This window comes from Erpetoichthys calabaricus, chromosome 10 (genome assembly GCF_900747795.2).
Source record: "Erpetoichthys calabaricus chromosome 10, fErpCal1.3, whole genome shotgun sequence".
NCBI lineage: Eukaryota > Metazoa > Chordata > Cladistia > Polypteriformes > Polypteridae > Erpetoichthys > Erpetoichthys calabaricus.
In genome coordinates, this window is record NC_041403.2 from 39,089,234 (window position 1) to 39,099,861 (window position 10,628).

Consider the following 10,628-nt stretch of genomic DNA (forward strand, 5'->3'; position numbering starts at 1 on the left):
AGGTGTAGCGATCCAATTGTGTCAATGAGTATATTCTTTTGGTTCCAGCACTGAGCATCTAACAACAATGTAAATGACTAGCTGTGTAACTACAAGCTGTAAAAAGCATGGGGTCCTAGAAACTATTGAAATCGTCAGAAAAAAAAATGAAATGTAGAGATGTCAGGTAATTGAAAGGAACTACTCTGGGCGTCTCTCTCCTAGGAGGTTTCATTTTGCCAACGTCCTCGCATCGCTTGTGGATTAGTGCCTAAGCGACTGTCTTTCTTTGGAGGTTTCGTTTTGCCAACGTGCTCGCCTCGCTTGTGTATTAGCAGCAGAAGGATAAGTAAAAGGGATACCGTTTTGCTGATGTGCTCGCTACGCTTCTGTAATAGCTGATAAGTGAGTGACTCTCTCTTCGGATGTTTAGTTTTAGTGACGTGCTGGCCTCACTTCTGTATTAGCCGCTAAGCGAGCAACTCTCCCTTCGGAGGTTTAGCTTTGCCGACATGCTGGCCTCACTTACATATCCTCGGAGGTGGAGCCCTTAGCCCGACTCCACCTCTCACTTCTGGGCCGGACAGACACACACACTTCCACGCGTTAATATGTAAGATATGCTTTTTTTTTGCTGTCATATTTTGCATTTGCTATTAACATCCATGGTGAGAATTTTTTTTTGGTAATAGTGTATGTTAATTACCTGATTCTGAATTGTCATAAGGAGACTCTGTCTGGCCCTTCATCCCAGAGCCTCGCAACCATCTAAAAGTCAGTTTCTTGTCAACAACGTTGTTGAATGTCTATCTGTAGAACTGGCCATGGAGTGCTTTTGAAGAGAGTTGTTGATTTATTTGTCAATTACCGAAGTTTTCATTCTGTACTTGGTAGCTTCGAGACTAGATGCTGTTGTATGGGGACAAGTATTGGACTTGAAGTATCAGCTTTGGATTTCTTCACAGATTGACAAGATAGTACTTCCATTTTTTGTTTTTCATGTCTAATTATAAGTCTGGTATATCTGTTGGTTCCAAGCTTAATGTGTTTGCTACGGCCAATAGCCAAGGTGCTCTCCAGCTCAAGGAATTAGAGGGCACGTAAAATCTCCTTGCATACAAGAGGGAAATGTGCAGACTCCACACAGACACTGAGCAGGGTGGGATTTGAACCTATGGTTCAGGAGCTGTGAGGCAACAGTACTAAACACAGCATCACTGCAAAACATTATTTTAAAGTGTCTAAGGTCAAGCTTAACAAAATAACACGTACATTATTTGTTCTTCTCCCATTTTCTTTCTTCAGAGATGTGACATCATTGCTGTTGGATTCTTAAAAATCTGTACAACAGAGCAACACTGCTTCAGAGATTAAGGACCTAAAAGAGTGTTATACTTAAAAGCCTGAAATGAACTAAATTAGCCCAGAGGCAGTCTCAATTACATACACCCACTAGAGGTTTTATTATTCTGAATTCATTTCAGCCTCCAAGTTATTTGCTATAAGAATGTCTAACCATTCAGCCTTCCTTTTGTGTGCCAGACACTGGGTTATCCTCAGTTTACAGTACTCAAGTGATGTAACTGGAAAGCCGTGATCATCTTCATGGAGGATTTAAAATTCTTTAGAGCCTGTTATATAATTTATAGAAGAAAAAAAAATTGTTATGAGATTTATTTTTCATTTCGATTAGAGAATGATAAAGAAGGATAACGAGATTTTTTTTTTAAGCTGTTTCACACTCCCGAAATGCTAAGTGCTTATTTCATTTTATTTGAGTCCCATTTATCCCTTCATTCACTTTTCTGTGTGTATGTCTAAACCAGAAAGGGGGCACAAGGCAGAGACATCCATTAGCTGGGATGCCAGAGTGCACACAAATACTGCCAAGCTGGTGGAAATGAGTGCAGGCAAGAAACCATTCATTCATTTATTTTCTCGACCTGCTTATTTCAATAGAGAGTTGTAGCATGGGGAGTATAGAAACCAACCATAGACAGAGGGCAATGCAAAAACAGAGGTTGCAATTTAGGAATGCTACAAAACTAAATGTAGACTTGTCTTCTTCAACTAGAAAAATCCTAGCCCACCTCTTTTAAGTCAGTGGGTAACTGATGTCATATACTATTTGAAATTGGAAAAAATCTAATTCTCACTTAGAGGATCTGTACAAAGCATTTTTAAAACCTGGAAGGATCTAATCAATAACATTTTAGAATAAGCATTTTAATTGAGGAAGCAGATTCTCTCCCCTCTATTTATTTTTATTCATTTATTAATTTATCTATTTACTTATTCTTACTAGTTTAAAATTGTACTCTGCTGGCCTAGCTCTCTTTTTCATGGGTGGGGTTTGATTTGTTTTGTCTTGTCTTGTCTTATAAAACTTAACTTATTTGTATGGAATGTTATTTGTTATTAAAATTAATAAAATCCAAAATAAATAAATAATAAAATAAATAAAGAATGTTACTAAACTCTGTTTAGTGAAAGAAATTTACAAAATACTAAACAATTAAAAAGAGAACATGATACTACTGCGGTGAGCTAGCGCCCTGCCCGGGATTTGTTCCTGCCTTGCGCCCTGGGATTGGCTCCAGCAGACCCCCGTGACCCTGTGTTGGGATATAGCGGGTTGGAAAATGACTGACTGAGTGACTGACATGATATTAAAATACCGAACGTATTTACACGCCTTCAGTGTTTACATATTATTTTAGGCAGTCTTAGCCTAAAACCATTCAAATTATTTTTTTCCCCACATCAAGCAATAACTAATATCTCAGAATGGTAAAGTGAAAACAGGACTTTTTGTAAAATCATTAAAAACTAAAAAGCTGAAACAACACAATGTCACTAGTATTCAGACCTTTTGCTCAGTAATTTATTTGAAGCACTTTTGGCAGAGATTACAGCCTGGAGTCTTCTTGTCTTTGACACGAAAACCTTTGCACATTCTTCTTTACAGATCCTCTCAAGCTGTCAGAGGATGGCTATTTTCAGGTTTCGATTGGGTTCAAGTTCATGGTCTGGCTGGGCAACTCCAGAATTCAGGAGCATTCGTAGAATTTTTAATTTTACTGCACGTTTTGCCTATATAACCGTGTGTGTGTGATGAATAAAACTCTTGAATTTTGAAGCTACTCCTGTGTTGCCTTTCCTTTGCACTAAAGGGTCATTGTCCAGTTGGAAGATGAATCTTTGACCCAGTCTGAGTTCTATAGCGCTCTGGATCTGGAGGAGGTTTTTATTAAGGACATCTCTCTACTTTGTTCTGTTCAACCTTATCTCATCCCAGACTAGTCTCCTAGTCTCCACCACTGACAAACAATAACACAACATGATTCTGCAACCACCATGCTTCACTACTGGAATGGCATTGTACAGGGGATGAGTAGTGCCTGCTTTCCTCCAAACATGACACTTATCTTGGTTTCATTAGACCAGAATATCTTGTTCCTCACAGTCTGTGAGTCCTTTAGGTGCCTTTTTTTCAAAATCCAAGTGGGCTTCCATGTGTCTTTTACTGTCTGGTCTTTCTATCATAAAGCCCAGATTAGTGGAGCGTTACAGTGTGGTTGTCCATCAGGGTGACCATTGGCTTCTTGGTCACATATGTTAACATATCTCTTCTTCCTCGTTGGCTCAAGGAAGAGTTGTGATTATTCCAGTCCTCTTCAAATTACGAATTATGAAGAGAGTTGTCTTCTTAGGAACCTTCAATGCTGCAGGATTTTTTTTGGAGTGTTCCCAAAATGGTGGCGCAGTGGGTAGCGCTGCTGCCTCGCAGTTGGGAGACCTGGGGACACGGGTTCGCTTCCCAGGTCCTCCGTGCGTGGAGTTTGCATGTTCTCCCCGTGTCTGCGTGGGTTTCCTCCGGGCGCTCCGGTTTCCTCCCACAGTCCAAAGACATGCAGGTTAGGTGGATTGGCGATTCTAAATTGGCCCTAGTGTGTGCTTGGTGTGTTGGTGTGTGTCCTGCGGTGGGTTGGCACCCTGCCCGGGATTGGTTCCTGCCTTGTGCCCTGTGTTGGCTGGGATTGGCTCCAGCAGACCCCCGTGACCCTGTGTTCGGATTCAGCGGGTTGGAATATGGATGGATGGATGGTGTTCCCAAAATCTATGCCTCAAAACAATCTTGTCTCTAAGCTCTGCAGGAAATTTCTTCAGCCTCATGGCTTGTTTTTTGCTTTGATACACACTGTCATTACAGGATCTTCTATAGGCAGGTGTGTGGTTTTCCTAATCATGTCCAATCAATTGAATTGACCACATTTGGACTCCAAATAAGGTGAAGAAACATGTGGTATGGAATGAAAAATCATAACTGATTACCATAAATCTGTAAGGTTTAAAGACATCATATTCTCTACCACATTTTGTTTGAACTTCAAAACAATTCTGAATATCTCTTCATACTTTAAACACAGATTCTATTCCACTGTGACATTTTATTAAAATGCTAACTCAGACCTGTCCTAAGCAGAATGTATAGCTGAGTTACCATTTGTTTATACTGCTTAAAAAAGTTCAGTGGTCAAAAAGGGTATTTAAGTCAAATTAGGTTGTTGGCATTGACAAAACTCTTTGATTTAGCACTCGTTTTACACCATACAGGACTCTGTTTACATATGATATAGCAACTCTAGAACTGAATCTCTTAAATTTATGATTTCTTCCATCCTTCTACACAAATGACTGCTTGATGCTATTCAGTCAGGCTTCCAGAGAAGCCATTCCACTGAGGTGGCTCAGCTCACGGTTGTCAACATGTTATGGCTGGAAAGAGACAACAACATATAATCTGTCCTCATCCATCTTGTCAAAACTCGGACTGCCCTAAGGTTGTTTGAGCCCTTGTGTCTTGGGCACATCTTAGATGTCAAGGGTGCATCAGGCCTTGCCCCAAAGATCATTGCAGGCTTCTATCCTCTTCTGTGTTTATACCATTGCACTAGACCCTATCATCCAGCCCCATGGTTTCTCATATCAGTGCTATGTCAATGATACAAAGTTGTACTTGTCATTCCTTCCAGCAGAACACTTTGTATCAACTAGAATATCTGTATGTCTCACTGACATTTCAACCTGGACGATGGAGCACCATCTTTAGCTCTACTTGGTAATGATGTTATCTCATCTCATCTATCTATTTAACATCCCACCTCTGCTCAGCACAGCTCATTATTACAAATATCTGCCAAGTCAGTATGTAACCACCATGGTGGTCAATGATTAGCTATCCCTCACTGGCCATGTTACAGCTTTCTCTCGGTCTTGCAGTTTCATTATGTACATCATTTGCAAGATCAGAGCCATCTGACAGAGTATGCGACTCCTGGTCCGGGCTTTGATCCTGTCACATTTGCACTACTGCAACACTCAGCCAGCATGAGTAATGGTATATATTACATACACACTTAAAAATAAAGGTAACAGAGTGGTTTTTCAAAGCAAGGCCATAAGGGAACCACTATTTGTTTCCCAAAACCCATCGACATGCTGGTTCCAAAAAAAAAAAAAAATAACCTTTATTTATTTGGCTCTGTTACAGGCCCCATACGCTAAATAACCATGAACAGAATGTAGCAGATTTGTGAAATACCAATGAGTCCATGATTTTAAAAGAACTCCTGATGCATACAAAACCACAGGCTAAGTCCAAGTTTTCTTAATTTTGTAATTTTGTCCTGCTAGGTGGCCCACCATACATTTAATATTTCATTATTTTTTGTTCTACTTATAAGGAAGTTTTCCAAAGCACATAAAAACAAGTTCACGTGCAGAACCCTTTCCAGAATAGAATGGGGCTTTGTCAAGCAATGGTTCTAAGAGGAACCACACAATCCAATAAAGAACCATAAAATGTCATTAAAGAACCATTATTTTTAAGAGGGTAGTTGTTGAAGATAATTCAAAATAAAAAGGCGCATCTGGTGTTAAACCAGATGAAACGAGCACGTCAATCCTTTTTTTAGATCAATATATTGATTCCATGTAGCTGCACACATTAACATCAAATCTTTGATGATCGTCTACAAAGCAGTCAATAAATCAGCACCTATATATATGGAGACACTTGTGAGCCCCTATGCTCTTTCTTGCCCACTCAGGTCTGCTAATGAATGGCATCTGTGGCATCAAAACTCAGTCCACACTCTTCTGTAGCTGCTAACTGATGGAAAGAGCTACGCCCCCTCCATTTGAAATTCTGACTCCCTCAATGGGTTTAAAATGTCTGAAGACTTTTTTGTTCGTCAAATTTCTGTGTAATTGATATAAGCTGTTAGGTTTTGTAACCTAATAATTGTAAGTAGCTTGCATTTTGCTCAGAGCTGTTCACTTGTGGTGATCAGCTTTGTATACATGTCCTGTAACTCGTCTTCCCAAACAGTCCCAAAGTGTTTACTTGATTATGTTGACCACTTCTGTAAGCCAATTTGGATAAGAGCTTTTACTAAGGGAAAAAATGGAAATATAAATGGAAATTATTGGATATCATTACTTAACAAGAAGAAAAATAAAATAATAAAAATGCAACACGGGCGGCACGGTGGCGCAGTGGGTAGCGCTGCTGCCTCGCAGTTGGGAGATCTGGGGACCTGGGTTCGCTTCCCGGGTCCTCCCTGCGTGGAGTTTGCATGTTCTCCCCGTGTCTGCGTGGGTTTCCTCCGGGCGCTCCGGTTTCCTCCCACAGTCCAAAGACATGCAGGTTAGGTGGATTGGCGATTCTAAATTGGCCCTAGTGTGTGCTTGGTGTGTGGGTGTGTTTGTGTGTGTCCTGTGGTGGGTTGGCTCCCTGCCCAGGATTGGTTCCCTGCCTTGTGCCCTGTGTTGGCTGGGATTGGCTCCAGCAGACCCCCGTGACCCTGTGTTCGGATTCAGCGGGTTGGAAAATGGATGGATGGAAATGCAACACTGAACAGAAACAGACCAAACAATATAAATATATATATATAGAAATTTACAAATATAGCATAAATGAAGGGGGCACTACATCAGCCTAGTTTGAATGAATGTGGGTGTGTGCATTAATGTGTCCTGAAATAGACAAAGAATCCTGCCTTGTGCTCTCAGCTTTCACCCCCACAAAATGTATAGCATTTTTTAGTCCAGAAACATCCATCCATTTTCCAACCCGCTGAATCCGAACACAGGGTCATGGGGGTCTGCTAGAGCCAATCCCAGCCAACACAGGGCACAAGGCAGGAATCAATTCCGGGCAGGGTGCCAATCCACCGCAGGACACACACAAACACACCCACACACCAAGCACACCAGAAACATTCATTGCCACAAATTGTGTTGTGTATTATGATTGATGTTTATTTGCGTTTTCTAAAGTTAAAATTGCCATATTTGCTGTAGTAGAGGATTTGTGATGTATTTTCTTGGCATTTACCTAAACATACAATTTTGCTATTCACTCGTCTTAAGGGGAACTAAGCTGCAGACCTTTTTCCTGCCTATATATGTACAGCACATGCACACATCGACGCACAATGACATAGATGTCATTTATTATACAAGCAACAACAACAACATTTATTTATATAGCACATTTTCATACAAAAAAGTAGCTCAAAGTGCTTTACATAATGAAGAAAATAAAAATAAAAGACAAAGTAAGAAATTAAACTAAGACAATATTAATTAACATAGAATAAGAGTAAGGTCCAATGGCCAGGGAGGACAGAAAAAACAAAAAAAAAAACTCCAGACGGCTGGAGAAAAAAATAAAATCTGTAGGGGTTCCAGGCCACGAGACCACCCAGTCCCCTCTGGGCATTCTACCTAACATAAATGAAACAGTCCTCTTTGTATTTAAGGTTCTCACGGAAGGACTTGATGATGATGGTCATGCAGAATTCTGGCTTTTAATCCATCGATGTTAGAACATCACAGTGCTTTGAATAGATGGTGGTGGTGCATGCCGCCACCACAAAGAAACTGGATAAAGAAACAGAAGAGAGAGTAGGGGTTAGTACGGTGGCAGGCAGAGCACGCTTGTCAGATCTTTGCAAAAGTGAGGGGAGACTGCTGTTTTTTCGGGAAACAACATTTTTTAAAAATCTCAGAAAAACAAAACAAAACATTCTTTTACTCTCCTTTCCTCATCATAGTTTGTGGGTGGACCACCATTAAAAGGTGAATGGGGAGTTACTTTAGAGGTACGGAATAATGAATACTGCTTTTTTGGTTTTGACTTTTGTACATGAGATACTTTTACTTATTCAAGTAAAATGCCTTAAATGATTCTTGTATGTAGTCCTCTCCAGCTGAATAGGATTGCAATGTATGCTGGGGGATTTATAACATAAAACAAAACACTATACAGTTTTTTATTTAATTATACTTTTTGCATGTGTTAGGTTTGAATACTCAGATAATTAACCTTGAGCTTTGTATAACAATGTCAGAAACATTTTCATGTGCTGTGAGAAATGGCAAATAATGTCAACATAGCCAGTATTCGTATTGTTTTATATAGTGTATTTACTCAAGTTTGGGCAAGAAGTGGAGCTGATGCTGTTTAGTAAAGAAGACACTTTTCATAGGAAACAACTTTTAAAAACTGCCAAGGAGTTCTTCATCTCTCTGTCTCCCTTTGTCCTGCCAGAAAAGAAAGACATTTGGGAATGAAGTGGTCATCAGCATCTTGTTACTACTACTTAGACTGAATAGAGGCTCAAAACCCAGGTTATATGATTTTTGTATTACTACATATTTCCTGTTCATGCCTTTAATGCAAGCAAATATATTTTTAATTAAAGCTTAAACTCTTGACTCACTCCATGTCTAACTGCAGTCCCTTAAGGGAATGAGAGAATCCTCTTGTGAAGCCCTCTATTGGTGGTAAACTGAGTTAAAGTAAAGGAATGAAAGTAAAGACAGATCCAGTCAGCAAGCAGCCTGCCCAGGGTTGAGTATGTGGGAGACACCATGGACAGTGAGACACATGGGAGGATACAGGTAACATGCACATTGCTTGTTTTAACATTCCTTTCTAACCCCAATTTAGAAAAGTACCGTTGAGGGTAGTTGGTACCTTTTGTGTTCTCTCTCTCTGTTTTGACCCAGTGTGGTCATGAGGGGAGTTATGTGGTAAACATTCACCCAGTTGTCGCAAGAATTGCCAGTTAAGTGCCAGCATTTGGGTTCCAGAAAACATCTTCTGAGTCCATTTTGAGATATTGCCCATGTAGTTTTTTTCGTTGTCTGCCTCTCTTCCTTTTTTCTCTGAACTGTTCCTTGTAAGATCATCTCTGAGATGGTCTCAGATCTTGTGGCGTGACCATACTATTTTAACTCTCTCCTGTTTACTATCATGCGGTCTTCACACTTGCCTAATTGCTGTTGGATGATACAACGAATCTTGTCGCTTGTAACACGGGAGAAGTGTGAAATCCCCAGAAGAGATCTTTAGCGCCTTATTTTCACCGCTTGAATTTTTTCCAGCAGTTCTGCTGTCAAGGTGTAGGATTCACATCCATATAAAATGATTGAAAGGACCAGGGCATGCAGTAATCTCAACTTGGTCCTAAGACTCATCCATTTGCTATTTTGAATTACCCCTTGGGGATTAAAAGAGCATGTCTCACCTAATCTAATCTAATTTAATCTTACGTCTGTGCAGACCTAGATATGATTTCACTTTTGTAGCCCTCTTTACTGATCACAGAACGCAGGTCCTTGAACTGGTTAATGGTATTCAACTCATAGCCATTAGCTGTGATCTTCATGTTGGGTGATCTGAAAACATGATAAAACATCTTTGATTTGTTTCTGACTTTACATGCCTCCTTAAACACTTTCATTCAATAGATTCCTTAGTTTTAACTGGTCCAAATTTTGATTAGCTGATTTATCTAACATGTGCCACTCAAATTATTAAGTAGTGATAATAGTGAATAAAGGTTATTTATTTTTTTTGTTTTTCTAGTCTGTTACATCTGAAAGGTTGACAGTTCAAATCTTGTTATTGGCAGAAGGGATCCTACTCCATTGGGCAACTGAGCAAGTACCTTAAACTGAAAATTGCTCTAGAGGTGCTGTGCAATGGCTGTCCATGTGCTCTGGCTCCCCAAAAACAACAAGTTCCCCTCAGGGAGTAACAAAGTATATCCAAACAATATATGAAATATGTAACAGAACCTATTTTAAAGGCTTAATAAAGTGTAGAATTTACCCTTAGGACATTTTATTGAACCTGATGCATTGGACATTTTTAAGAAAGACTGAAATAATTAAACGCTCATAGTAAATTAAAAAAGTGATGATCTTAAAGTCATGGGTAAAATTTTCCTGTCAGGTACAGTACAGCAGGGTTACAGTGTTTCACTTCTAGAAGACAGACATGTAATGTGGACAACACCTGCATAGCATGCAGTTAATTGGATGTCTCTCATAAATTTATTATGTCCTTTGTCACACACGGTGTTTAATTCAGATGTTTTCACATGTATTAATTCACAGAGTAAGCCATAAGCTGTGTGTGAAGCTAATCTCCTGAGTTAATTAGTTTCCTTTTTACCAAATAGTGTTTTTCTTATATTGTAATAGCAAAATACTGATGATATCAATTGATTTGTTAGATTTGTCTGATTTCCTGTTGTGGGAAAAGAATACAGTTTAGTAGCGTATATCCA

At 39.6% G+C, this 10,628-nt stretch overlaps 2 long non-coding RNA genes across 2 annotated transcripts in view; one reads left to right on the top strand and one right to left on the bottom strand.

Moving 5' to 3' along the window:
- Window positions 1-7,721, top strand: part of LOC127529481 (uncharacterized) — a 32,526-nt gene extending 24,805 nt beyond the window's left edge. Inside the window, exon 2 of the long non-coding RNA XR_007936151.1 lies at window positions 7,654-7,721. This is a non-coding gene — a long non-coding RNA (uncharacterized LOC127529481). The remainder of the gene's footprint in view (window positions 1-7,653) is intronic.
- LOC127529480 (uncharacterized) overlaps window positions 1-7,842 on the bottom strand; it is a 32,642-nt gene extending 24,800 nt beyond the window's left edge. Inside the window, exon 1 of the long non-coding RNA XR_007936150.1 lies at window positions 7,695-7,842. This is a non-coding gene — a long non-coding RNA (uncharacterized LOC127529480). The remainder of the gene's footprint in view (window positions 1-7,694) is intronic.
- Window positions 7,843-10,628: the final 2,786 nt, after the last annotated feature.